Consider the following 14,621-nt stretch of genomic DNA (forward strand, 5'->3'; position numbering starts at 1 on the left):
CATAACCAACAGACTACAAGAGATGGAAGAAAGAATCTCAGGTGTAGAAGATACAATGGAAGAAATCGATGTATCTGTCAAAGAAAATGTTAAATCCGAAAAATTCCTGACACAGATCGTCCAAGAAATGCAAGACAATATGAAAAGACAAAACCTAAGAATAATAGGTATAGAGGAAAAAGAAGACTCCCTTCTCCAAGGCCCAGAAAATATTTTCAACAAAATCATTGAAGAAAATTTCCCCAAGCTAAAGGAGAGGCCAATTAGAATACATGAGGCCTACAGAACACCCAACAAATTTGACCAGAAAAGAAAATCCTCCCGCCACATAATAATCAAAACAGTAAGTATACAGAACAAAGAAAAAATACTAAAAGCTGCAAGGGAAAAAGGCCAAGTAACATATAATGGCAAACCCATTAGAATCACACCTGACTTTTCAACAGAGACTATGAAAGCCAGAAGGGCCTGGACAGATATCATGCAGACCCTAAGAGAACACAGATGTCAGCCAAGGCTACTATACCCCGCAAAACTCTCAGTCCTCATAGATGGAGAAAACAAGATATTCAATGACAAAAACAAATTTCAACAATACCTACAAACAAATCCAGCATTACAGAAGACACTGGAAGGGAAAATACAACCCAAGAAAGCTAGCTACATTCAAGAAAACACAGGAAATAAATAACCTCACTTCAGTAAAACAAAGAGCAACCAAGCACACAACAGTATGACCACAGCCAACATCAAAATCAAGAGATCTAACAGCCACTGGTCATTAATCTCTCTCAACATCAATGGACTCAACTTTCCAATAAAAAGACACAGATTAACAGAATGGATACGTAAACAAAACCCAGCAATCTGTTGCATACAAGAAACACACCTAAGACACAAAGATAGACATTACCTGAGGGTAAAGGGTTGGAAGACGACTTTCCAAGCAAACGGACCCAAGAAGCAAGCAGGAGTAGCCATTCTAATATCTGATAAAATAGACTTTCAACCAAAATTAATCAAAAGAGATGGGGAAGGACACTTCATACTCATCAAGGGAAAATTCCACCAGGAAGACATCACAATCCTGAACATCTATGCCCCAAATACAAGGGCACCCACATTTGTGAAAGAAACATTGATAAAATTCAAAGCACTTATAGATCCCCACACATTAATAGTGGGAGACTTCAACACCCCACTCTCAACAAAGGACAGGTCAACAAAACAGAAATTAAACAAAGAAACAATGTCTCCGACAGAGGTCATGAATCAAATGGACCTAACAGACATTTACAGAACTTTACACCCAAACACAAAAGAATTTACCTTCTTCTCAGCACCTCATGGAACCTTCTCCAAAATAGACCATATAGTGGGTCACAAAGCAAGCCTCAACAGATACAAGAAGATTGAAATAATCCCATGTATCTTATCTGATCACCATGGAATAAAGCTGGACCTCAAATAACAGAAATAACAAAAAGCCTACACACATATGGAAACTGAACAACTTGTTACTAAATGACAGCTGGGTCAGGGAAGAAATAAAGAAAGAAATTAAAGTCTTTCCAGAAATCAATGAAAATGAAGACACAACATACCCGAACTTGTGGGACACAATGAAAGCAGTCCTAAGAGGAAGGTTCATAGCACTAAGTGCCTTCAAGAAGAAATTCGAGACAGCGCATTCAAGCACCCTAATGGCTCACTTAAAAACCCTAGAAAAAGAAGAAGCAGACACACCAAGAAGGAGTAGACGGCTGGAAATAATCAAACTCAGGGCTGAAATCAATCAATTGGAAACAAATAAAACAATTCAAAGAATCAATGAAACCAAGAGCTGGTTCTTTGAGAAAATCAACAAGATCAACAAACCCTTAGCCAAGCTAACTAAAAGGCAGAGAGACACCACCCAAATCAACAAAATCAGAAAAGAAAAGGGGGATATAACTACAGACACTGAGGAAATCCAAACAATCATTAGGACTTACTTCAAAAGTCTATATGCCACAAAATTTGAAAACCTAAATGAAATGGACAATTTTCTTGATCGATTTGACTTACCAAAGCTGAATCAGGACCAGGTAAATCAACTAAATAGTCCTATATCCCCCAAAGAAATAGAAGCGGTCATCAAAAGTCTCCCATCCAAAAAAAGCCCAGGACCAGATGGCTTCAGCGCAGAATTCTACCAGACCTTCAAAGAAGAGCTAACACCAATTCTCTTCAAACTATTCGACAAAATAGAAACAGAAGGAATATTACCAAATTCATTCTATGAAGCCACAGTCACCTTGGTACCTAAACCTCACAAAGACTCAACAAAGAAAGAGAATTTCCGGCCAATTTCCCTTATGAACATTGATGGAAAAATACTTAATAAAATACTTGCAAACCGAATCCAAGAACGCATCAAAGATATTATCCACTATGACCAAGTAGGCTTCATCCCAGGTATGCAGGGGTGGTTCAATATATGGAAATCCATCAATGTGATCCACCATATTAACAAACTGAAAGAAAAAAACCACATGATAATCTCCCTAGATGCTGAAAAAGCCTTTGACAAAATCCAACATCCATTCATGTTCAAAGTATTGGAGAGATCAGGGATACAAGGCACATATCTAAACATAGTAAAGGTGATATACAGCAAGCCTATAGCCAACATCAAACTGAACGGAGAGAAACTTAAAGCAATCCCACTGAAATCAGGGACAAGACAAGGCTGCCCACTCTCTCCATATCTCTTCAACATAGTGCTGGAAGTCCTTGCTAGAGCAATAAGACAGTTGAAGGAGATCAAGGGGATACAAATTGGAAAGGAAGAAGTCAAATTATCACTATTTGCAGATGATATGATAGTATACGTGAGTGACCCCAAAAACTCTACCAGGGAACTCCTACAGCTGATAAACACCTTCAGCAAAGTGGCCGGATACAAAATTAACTCAAAAAAATCAGTAGCCCTCCTGTATACAAAAGACATAAGGGCTGAGAAAGAAATTAGGGAAACAACACCCTTCACAATAGCCACAAATGACATAAGGTACCTCGGAGTAACCCTAACCAAGGAAGTCAAAGACTTGTATGAAAAAAATTTCAAATCTCTGAAGAAAGAATTAGAAGAAGATATGAGAAGATGGAAAGATCTCCCATGCTCATGGCTTGGCAAGATTAACATAGTAAAAATGGCCATCTTACCAAAAGCAATCTACAGATTCAATGCAATGCCCATCAAATTACCAACACAATTCTTTACAGACCTGGAAAGAAAAATTCTCAACTTCATCTGGAATAACAAGAAACCCAGAATTGCTAAAACAATCCTCTACCATAAAAGATCTTCCATAGGTATCTCCATCCCTGATCTTAAGTTGTACTATAGAGCAACAGTTTTAAAAACTGCATGGTACTGGCATAGAAACAGAATGGTGGATCAATGGAACCGAACAGAGGACCCAGAAATAAACCCACACACTTATGGACACCTGATCTTTGACAAAGATGCCAAAACCATACAATGGAAAAAAGATAGCATCTTCAACAAATGGTGCTGGTCTAACTGGATGTCTACATGCAGAAAAATGAAAATAGATCCATACTTGTCACCCTGCACAAAACTGAAGTCCAAGTGGATCAAAGACCTCAACATAAAACCAGACACATTAAATCGGCTTGAAAAAAAAGTGGGAAATACCCTAGAACTCATTGGTACAGGGGAAAACTTCCTGAACAGAACACCAATAGTACAGGCTCTAAGAGCAACAGTCAATAAATGGGACCTCATGAAACTGAAAAGCTTCTGCAAAGCAAAGGACACCGTCATCAAAACAAAGTGACCACCTACAGGTTGGGAAAGAATCTTCACCAACCCTTTATCTGACAGAGGACTCATATCCAGTATATATAAAGAACTAAAGAAGCTGAAAAGCAGCAAACCAAGTAATCCACTTAAAAAATGGGGAACAGAGCTAAACAGAGAATTCTCTGTAGAGGAATACCGAATGCCAGAGAAGCACTTAAAGAAATGCTCAACCTCAATAGCCATTAGGGAAATGCAAATCAAAACAACCCTGAGATTTCATCTTACACCCATGAGAATGGCCAAGATCAAAAACTCAAGTGACAACACATGCTGGAGAGGTTGTGGAGAAAGGGGAACCCTTCTCCACTGCTGGTGGGAATGTAAACTTGTACAACCACTCTGGAAATCAATCTGGCGCTTTCTCAGACAACTAGGAATAGCACTTCCTCAAGATCCAGCCATACCACTACTGGGCATATATCCAAAAGAGGCTCAAGTACACAAAAAGGACATTTGCTCAACCATGTTTGTAGCAGCTTTGTTTGTAATAGCCAGAAGCTGGAAACAACCCAGATGCCCCTCAACTGAAGAATGGATGCAGAAATTGTGGTACATCTACACAATGGAATATTACTCAGCAATGAAAAATAAGGAAATCATGAAATTCGCAGGTAAATGGTGGGATCTGGAAAGGATCATCCTGAGTGAGTTGTCCCAGAAGCAAAAAGACACACATGGTATATACTCACTCATATAGACATACAACATAGGACAAACCCACTAAAACCTGTGCATCTAAAGAAACTAAGCAAGAGAGAGGACCCTAACTAAAATGTCCAATCCCCATCCGGAAAGGCAAAGAGGATGGACATCAGAAGAAGAAGAAAACAGGAAACAACCTAGGAACCTACCACAGAGGGCCTCTGAAAGCCTCTGCCCTTCAGACTATCAAAGCAGATGCTGAGCCTGATGGGCAACTGTTGGGCAGAGTGAATGGAATTTTAGGTAAGAACTGGGAAATAGTAAGAGCTGGAGAGGACAGGGTCTCCACAAGGAGAGCAACAGAACAAGAAAATTTGAACACAGGGAACTTCCCAGAGACTCATACTCCAACCAAGGACTATTCATGGAGATAACCCAGAACCCCTGCACAAATGTAGCCCAGGGCAGTTCAGAGTCCAATTGGGTTACATAGTAATGTGAAGAGGGACTGCCTCTGACATAATCTGATTGGCCTGCTCTTTGATCACCTCCCTCTGGGGGGGAGCAGCCTTACCAGGCCATAGTAGAGGACAATGCAGCCACTTTTGATGTGAACTGACAGACTAAGATCAGAAAGGAGAGGAGAACCTCCCCTATTAGTGGACTTGGGGAGTGGCATGCAAGCAGAGGGAGGAGGGAGGGTGGGACTGGGAGGGGAGGAGGGAGGGGCTTATGGGGGGATGCAGAATGAATAAAGTGTAATTGATGAAAAATTTAAAAAATAAAGGGAAAAAATAATTTAAGAACCTTAAATGACTTTCAAAAGTGGAGGAAAACATGGAGTTAGTCAATTGGCATGGAGCACGTCTCGCCCCTGGGGACAATGGTCTCCTGAACCTACTCAGACCTCGGACACCACCACTGCTAGTTCTAGAACTGATGCAGGATGTTCCAACGAGGGGGTTAAGGCTTCTCATAATATTTCCTATAAGCCCACACCTGTTTGTCTATATCCCCCATTTTTATTCATTATTAGCCAGATAGAGCCAAGTAATTGTGGTAATGATACTTGCTTTTTTGCCCAATGCTGGAATGCTAGTGAATTTAGGTATGCCCTGGTTACTCGCATGCCTCACTGCGTGCCTGTACCCCTTGATGCCCCTCACGCTATGACTCTCTTCAGACAGAAAAGGGATCTTGGAACTACAGCCACCATTGTTACTACCATCTCATTGGCGGCTGTTGGAGCTACCACCGGGGCATTAGCCATGAGTCATACTGGGCAGACTGCTCAGACCCTGAATAATCATTTAGCCAATGTAGCTCATGACTTAGTTGTACATAAAGGAATTAATGCTCAACTAAAAGGAAGCTTGATGGTGGTCAATCAGAGGATTGACCTCGGGCAGGAGCAAATTGATACCCTATGGCAAATCGCTCAACTTGGCTGTCAATGAAAATATGCTGGACTTTGAGTCACTAGCATATAACATGAGAATTTTTCCTGTGCTGCAAATCTGTCTAAACAATTGTCGAGCTATATTTTAGGTAATTGGACTGGAGAATTCGATACTACGATGGAGCAGCTGAGAGTGGCCATTGTCACAGTAAATTCTACCAGAGTGGACACAGGACTAGCCACAGGATTATCATCATGGATTGCTGCAGCCATGAATCATCTGAAGGAATGGGCGGGCATGGGAGCGTTAGCAGGCCTTCTGGTGTTGGTCTCCTTGGTTTGCCTGTGGTATATATGCAAGATTAGAGTCTCACAACAGCGTGATGCAGCCATGATCATTCAGGCCTTTACAGCCATTGAAGCAGGACATTCTCCCCAAGCATGGTTGGATACCATAAAAAACTAAAATGTTACGCTCAGGATGCGAGGCTAAGCACTGCACTCAGGGTCAGCCGCTTTGGACCCAGAGAAGAGCATGTCTGGTTGCATGCGGGTTGATGCCCCAGGTCCCGCCTCTGAGAAAAAGGTGTCGAACGGGTCTGATGCTCTTTGGGTGGATGACACCTAAATGAACATCGGTACAAAGTCCCAATTTATTTCTAATATCAGAGATCAGACCTCTACTCTTGCCTGATGCGTCTAAAACAAAAAGGGGGAACTGTAGAGAGCTGCAGAATGCTATGCCTTAAAGATGGAGCTGGTTTCCGCCTTCCACCTTCCCGATGGTGAGTGCTCTCTGTCACGAACAATTCCACATTTGGCTAAGGCTGAAGATCTGGCTTGCTTCCATGTATGTGGACCTATCTGCATTGCCCACGTGGCACGCCTGGGTTGGCTACCCAGAGGCTATGTAAGCTGTGGGCTGGCTTTCCCCAGGGTCCGAGGATTGTTCAAGGTTCCTGAATAAAGTGCATTGAAAAAAAAAACAAACAAACAAAAAAAACCAAACAATAGTCTTGAGAGAGAGAGAGAGTGTTTCCCCCTACTCTGTAGCTATTTCTTCTCAGACTTCTTCAGAAAATTTTGGGAACATTTTCTCTGTCCGTGTCACTAATTCATATCATTGATCACTTTAGTGAATATTGCAACCTTTTCGAGGTTAGAGAGTGCGATCAAAGTGCCATTACATTGTGTCCCACAGGAAGCCATTTCTTGATATGTGCAGGTAGGTGCATTCTAGGTGTGCCTTTGCACACTGTCTTTTCTGGTAAGGTGTCTATCCCACCATGAGGGTTCCAGCCTCACCTAAGTTTAGTCAGTTTTCAAAGGTGGCAAATTGGAAGTTAGTTCTACATTATCTAAATAGGAGGGAAGGGCACAATTGAGATCATAATTCATTGCAAGTGCTTTGTGGTCATATCAGTGAACTAACATTTTTGTGGAGCTTACATTTTAGATGAAGCAAACAAAAAGTAAACCAGAAAACTTGATGAATAATTTCAAACAGTGATAAACAGCACTAGCAAAACAAGCAGAACACAATGACTGAGGAACACCTCGATGGAGTAAGGGATTTGATAAGTGTGAGAGGCAAGGGGCTGAGACAGTGTCTTAGAGAAGGGAGTATATTTGAGTCTCAGATCTGGATGATGAGCATGAACAAGCTGAGGTTTGAGGAAAATTTTCTGGATACAATCTGATACTTGTTACTTTAAGGGACAGAAATTCTTTCATTACCAAGGCTTCAAATGGCATCTGCAGGTGACTGCTTCAAAGTTTCTCATAAGCATGAGCTTATAGTCAGCTCTGGAACCACACTGAAAATTCAGCCTCCTTTCTTTTTGTACCTTCCTGGTTATAAGTTCTAAGCACCTGTTTGATTAAGGATACATGCAGGATAGTTTTCTGTTGCCTCCCAACCTCATCTCTCACCTCCTGCATATGATTCTACTCCAAGATCTAGCCCCACAATGCCTCTCTTCTCTTTCCCCTCTCAATACCAGTACAAGCCAAGAATTCTCACAGGAATCTAACCACACTTATAATTTCTGCTCCTGGCTCCTTCAAGCCATCCACCAATGTACAGCCATAAAATGCTGGATAATATTGTGTTAATCACAGCACAGACAAGGGGCTAGATGTAAGGTAAACATAAGAGAATTGAGTCCAGGACAAAAAAAAAAAAACAAGAAAAAAATGTTTAATTTAGCCATAGACCCATGAGAATTTGGCTAAGATTCTCTTTCAATAAATGATGGTGAAACAACTGGGTGTCCACATGCATAAAAGTGAAATTTACTAATTCCCTATATCATGCACAAAAATTAAAATGAAATTTTAATCTAAATGGAAGAACTAAAACAATAGAATTCATTAAATGTCAAATGAGTAAATATGTATGACATTGGTTGGCAATAGTTTTAAGGTATAAAACAAATAAATAAATAACAGAAGAATAAATAAATTGAACTATATGAAAATAAAAAGCTTTTGGACTGCAAACAATACGATCAAGGATGCTAAAAAGAACCCAGAAATTGTGAAAATATTTAAAAATCATATATCCAATAAGAAAATTATATCTAAACTATGCAAAGTGTTCTTACAATGTAATTATGAAAAAATAATCTTAGTTTAACAGTGAAAGGCTGGAGAGAAGGCTTCTCCGTCCAGAGTAAGTGCTGCTCTTGCATGAGCCTCCAGTTCCGTTCCCAGTATACACACTGGCAAGTTCTCAATGGCTTGTAACTCCAGCTCCTGGGGATCTTTACCCTCTTCTGACCTCTGTGGGCACCTGCACACAAGAGTATATTCTACATACAGACACATATATACATTTCAAATAAAATAATATTTTTTAAATGGCAAACTATTTTGTTATGGGTTATTAATATTTATCATTTATTTATCTTTTAATTAATCAGTGGTTATTCCTAAACCAGCTGTCTACCCAAATCACCACACAGAGACTAAGATGTATTTAGTTAACCTAGAGCACAATGCTGGGCAATAGTTACTCCATCCTAAACCTCCAAGCCCACATAGTCTCCTGCCTTTCACATTTTACCCATTAGACTTGCTTTTAGTCATATCTTAGGTCCGGTTCATCTCTCCTCATGGTTCCCAGTCCTCTCCTGCACATCTCTCCTTTCCTACTCCCCCCACTTGCTTCTTCCTCCTCTCCTCGGGACCATGGTGTCCCACCCTATTCTCTCCATTGTTCTGGATTGTGGCTGGTTGTTTTATTGATAATACAGAGAACAAATGGTGGCATGTTTACACAAACTTGAGACAGGTGATGCTTATGCAATGTCTGGATTGAAACCATATAGTGGGGTAGAGAAATCAGCATTTGAATGAAGAAGGGTAAATTGTAGACATTCCAAAAGAACATTATACCAACACTATTTGAATCGTTATTTACCCAAAGAATACATGCAAAGAAAAACTGTGAGCGTTTGTCTTCACTACTGGGGAAAATGCAAATCAAAACCCCATAAAAACACCCTGTAGAATGGCTGTGATAAAAAGAAGAAAAACCCAGTACTAAGTGTTGTCAAAAATGTGGAGATTTTGAAACACCCAGTCGCACAGCTGTAAGGAAGGTAAAACTATTCAGCCATTTTGGAAACTGCTTGTCAGTTCTGCAGAGTGTTGACTATTCCAATAAAATGACACAGAAATTTTACTCATATATTCCATAGGAACAAAAGCACATATCTCTATAAGAACGTATACCTGAAAACCAATAGTGGCATTATTTGATGATAGTCAATAAAATGGAAGCACAATTCAAAGTCTCCTAATAAGTAGTAAATGTGGTAAATCTAAAAGAGAAATTCATATTTGACAATAAAGAAAGCTGACACCCTGATACACACTTTAACACTGAAATACAGTGCTAATCATATGAAGACAGTCTCAAAAGTCAATATACTATGTGATTCCACTCATAAGAAATGTATAGAATTAGCAAATCTATAGAGATAGTAAATATGTTCATATTTGCTCAGATTTGGGAGGAACTGGAGAGGGGTTTGAGATGTGACTGCTATTGATACAGGAATTCTTCGGGGGACTATTCTAAAGTTATAGCGGCAGGGACCACGAAACTATGTCAATATATAAAAAACCATTTAAAACTGTTCTTAAAATATGATTGTTAGGACATGAATTTGCTAAAGGAGAAATGAGCCAGCATAGGCATGTCTGGAGATCAAAAGACAACTTGCAGGGGCTCGTTCTACCATGTTGGCTCCAGAGACAGGGATCAAACTCAGCATGACAGGCTTGGTTGTAACTACGTTTATAAACTGAGCCATCTCATTAACCAAAAATTGTATACCTTAATTGAATAAGAATGCCTCAGTAAGTAACAAAAAAAATTACTAGGTAATGGACATATTCTGTAGTTTATGGGCTAAATTTTGAAATTCATTTATAAAAATTTAATGGTTGGCACATTTCAGAATATATAAACTTTACCTTGAAAGAGAAAACAATGGTGAGTGACAGAGAAAGTGTAGGCAAACAAAACAGCATGATATTCCATCATGGAAGGTTGATGAGAGGTGAAGAAACTTTGTGTCTCTGAGGTTTTGTGCTATATAAAATTTAAAAGAATCAGCTTCTACTTTTAAATGTCAAAAGTCTAATGAAGGCATATGAACTTCCGGTGATTAAATATGTACACAGCTGACAGCACTTAGAATCTATCTACAGGTGAATAAGACCATAAAATAAGTAAAGATTATTGCCTCCATTTTGGCTGCCAAGATAAAAAACAGGAACATTAAGGAGACTTGGAGCAAAGCTCTAAGAGTTTCATAATAAAAACAAAGTAGTATTTATGCTTAAACTGTGCTTAAGGGCTGGAGAGCACTTGCTCTTGCTGCTCCTCCAGGGGACCTGAGTTCAGTTCCCAGCACCCACCCCTGATCAGCAGCTCAGAAGTTGCAGCCCCAGCTTCAGAGTATCTCACACCATCTTCTGGCCTCCAGAGGCACTTACACGCACACACGGCATACACACAAAGCCACGTTCAAACACACAAGCAAAAGAAAACCAAAAAATGTTAAATGCTTATGATGTGTGCGGGTTTCTGCTGGCATTTGTCTATACAATGCGTGTGTGAAGGCCCACAGAGACCAGAAGAGGGTGACAAATCCCTTGGAACTAGAGTTTAGATGTTATGAACTGCCTCGTTGATGCTGGGAATTGAACCTGGTCCTTCAGAAGAGCCGGTACACTTAAATAAGGAAACAGTTTTCCAGGCCCACATTATTATTATTTTTTTTAATTATTTTTCTTTAAAGCAAAGAAGATGTTACAAGATGTCTGTTAAATGTCATGGTGAGTGAGTGGCAGGATGAAAGGGCTGTCAAGTGGGGGACAGGGAAAAGTGTATTGCACACTCTGCAAACCCACAGGACAGGGCTTCAGTGTGGAAATGTAGGGAGGTAGATGGTAGGTGGAGAGTATGATTCCACTCCGATAGAAACGTCCCTGGCTTTACAACAAATCACTCACTTTGGTTTGACTTTTAGAACATAATGGAAAATGACTTGATTGGATAACCCAAAACTTCAAAATATGCACGTTCTAGAAAATTATGAGCATTTTTCTCTTTCTCTATGAAAAAAAAAAAACATTCAAATGTTCCATGATAATTCAAATTCTCTGTATAGATACCCTCACACAGATACACATGGCATGTGAAATCCTCCCTCACCCTTGCTATTCTGCTCTTTGACTCTCCCTCCTCCTACCATTCTCCATCTTCCTCACCCCTCCTGTTTTGTTTTGTTCTTGAGTCATGGTATTATTGTGTAGTCCAGGCTGGCCTCCATCTCTGCCTCCCAAGGGTGCTGGTCATTTCTTCCCTGTATTATTGTATCTCTCTCCTTCCCAAGGACCCCAAGTGCGAATGAAGCGCCTTTGTGCTACTCTTCTACCTGCTATTGATTTCTTACACACCTAGCCCTCTGGCTACTGCTCTACCACACAGTCAGGATTTCCCGAAGACTTGGCTCCTGCTTTTTGACTCTATTAATCTAAATCGTTTCATTATGAAACATTTCAAAGAGGCAAATAACATCTCAGCTATCTCTGTCGCCACTGTTCATCATTACCAAGATTTTTGCCACATTTGCTTCACGTAACCTCTTACCTAATTTTCTTTGCTGAAATGCTTGAAAACAAATCCCAATGTGTCACTTCGCTGCTATACATTTCAGTATAATTTTCAAAATAAATATGGACAGGTTCTTCTATAATTATAGTGTCGTTATTATACCTAACAAAGTTAACAATTACCCCTTAATAAAATCTAATATTGAATACAGTAATCAAATGCTCCACCAATTATCTCAAAAATGCATATTTTTTTTTGTAATTGTTTTGCTTGAATAAGGTTTACAAATGACCTAAGCATCTCATACCCACAACCCCTTCCCAAAGCACATACTTCCTGTATTTCCTTCCTCTGTTTTGACCTGCTGAGGAGACTGGTTGAGTATATTTGAAGAATATCCCAGAGTCTGGACTTATCTGTTTGCTTGTCTAGGGTCTTTCTGTTTGTGACTACTGTCCATTGATAGTGGTTCAAATGGGTACTTTAGGGGTAGTGTGCTGTGCTTCCAAGCCTACCACACGAAGAGGCCTGAGGTGCCTTCAGCCCACTCTCAGGACCGCACGGGTTCAGCGCCGGACTCGGTAGCTTCGCCACTCCATCAACGTGCTTTTTCTTGTCTAACACATATATTTCGCATTTGTGCACGTAGATGTGATAATCGTGGGCATACCCGTGTGCTGCTGTACCCACGTGGAGGTCAGAGGACAAGCTGTAGAAGTCAGTTCTGGGGATCCAAACTCAGGCTTTGTGTCAAGCATGTTTCTCTATGAGCCATCGCACTGACCCTCCCTCAACAAACTGTCCATCTAAGCCGTCATCCGTTATTGGGGTCCCTGAACCATTTTACCTCATTAGAGTTTGGAAATTGTGATTTTCTAGTTCCATCTTGCACTTCATGTCTGTAGAGTTTACTATACAGATGACCTCCCACTCCTTCATTCCTAGAGTTATTTGGTAGCTTACAGTTTTCACAGAAAAAGTAGAATGAGTGCTTTTTCTTTTCCTCCTAACGGACTCTCCTCAGAGCTAATTACTTTCAGTGGTGCCCGCCAAGGCACTCACCGCTTTCACTTTGGAGCACTATTTCTTTCCATTCTGCTTTTAAAGATCGTATGAATCCATACGGCAGCATTTAATACTTTTAACCGATTGCACTCATTGCTAATATTAAAACACAAGGTCTCACCATGTTTTATGGATGACCTTGAACTTGTAGCAATCCTCCTGCTTCAGTTCCCACCGGTGTTGAGATCACAGGTATGCTGCACAACACCCAGCTTCATTATTCTTTTTGATGTTCAGATTACCCATCTTTGCCTGTTGGTAGGTCATTCATGTTGGTTACTGGGTCATTCCACAAAGAATTTGTTTTACATTCGACGAGATATCCTAAGTAAAGACAGATTAGTAACTTTTATTTCTTGCAGCTTTTTCTTTTCTCTCTCTCTCTGTGAAAGTCAAATCCCTTTAGTGGAAACTGGCACTACATGCAGACATCCAGTTATACCAGCACAATTTGTTGAAGATCCTTTCTTTATTTCACTGAATGATTTTGGCTTCTTTATAAAAAATCAAGTGTCCATTGGTGTCTGGATTTATTTCTGGGTCTTCGATTCGATTCCATCCATTAACATGTCTGTTTTTATGCCAAGATGATGTGGGTTTTTTCCCTATTGCTGAATCAATTAAAGTTTTTAAAAATTCTTTATTAATTACACTTTATTCACTTTGTATCCCCCCTGTTGTTCCCTCCCTTCTCCCATCCCAATAACTCCCTTCTTCCCCCCTCTGCACACATGCCCCTCCCCAAGTCCATTGATAGGGGAGGTCTTCTATTCCTTCCCTTTGATCCTAGTCTATCAGGTCTCATCAGGAGTGGCTGCATTGTCTTCTTCTGTGGCCTGGAAAGGCTGTGATTAAGAGCAGGCCAATCAGTTCATGTCAGAGGCAGTCCCTTTTCCTATTACTATGGAACCCACTTGGACACTGAACTGCCATGGGCTACATCTGGGCAGGGGTCCTAGGTTATCTCCATGCATGGTCCTTGGTTGGAGTATCAGTCTCATAAAAGACCCCTGTGCCCAGATTTTTTTATTTTTTGGTTCTGTTGCTGTCCTTGTGGAGCTCCTGTCCTCTCCAGATCTTACTGTGGGTTTTATAACCATTGCTCTGTTGAATAGCTTGAAAGCAGGGATGGTGACGCCTCTGGCAGTTCTACTTTACAAGATAGTTTTAATTATCCTGGTTTTCTGTTGTTGCTGTTTTTCCATATGAACTTGAATATTGTTCTTTCAAGGTCTGTAAAGAATCGTGTTGCAATTTTGATGTGAATTGCCTTGAATTTGTGCATTGCTTTTAGTAAGATGGCCATTTTTTATTATGGTTACCCTACCAATCCCTGAGCATGTGCGATCGTTCCATCTTCAGATCTGTTCTTCAATTTCTTTCTTCAAAAACTTGAAGTTCTTGTCATACAAGTATTTTAAATGCTTGGTTGGAGTTGCACCAAAATGTTTTATATTGGGGGCGGAGCCAAGATGGCGACTAGCACGCACGGTTTCTGAACTGTGGAAGAG

Source organism: Meriones unguiculatus, chromosome 12, assembly GCF_030254825.1.
Source record: "Meriones unguiculatus strain TT.TT164.6M chromosome 12, Bangor_MerUng_6.1, whole genome shotgun sequence".
In the NCBI taxonomy this organism is placed as follows: Eukaryota; Metazoa; Chordata; class Mammalia; order Rodentia; family Muridae; genus Meriones; species Meriones unguiculatus.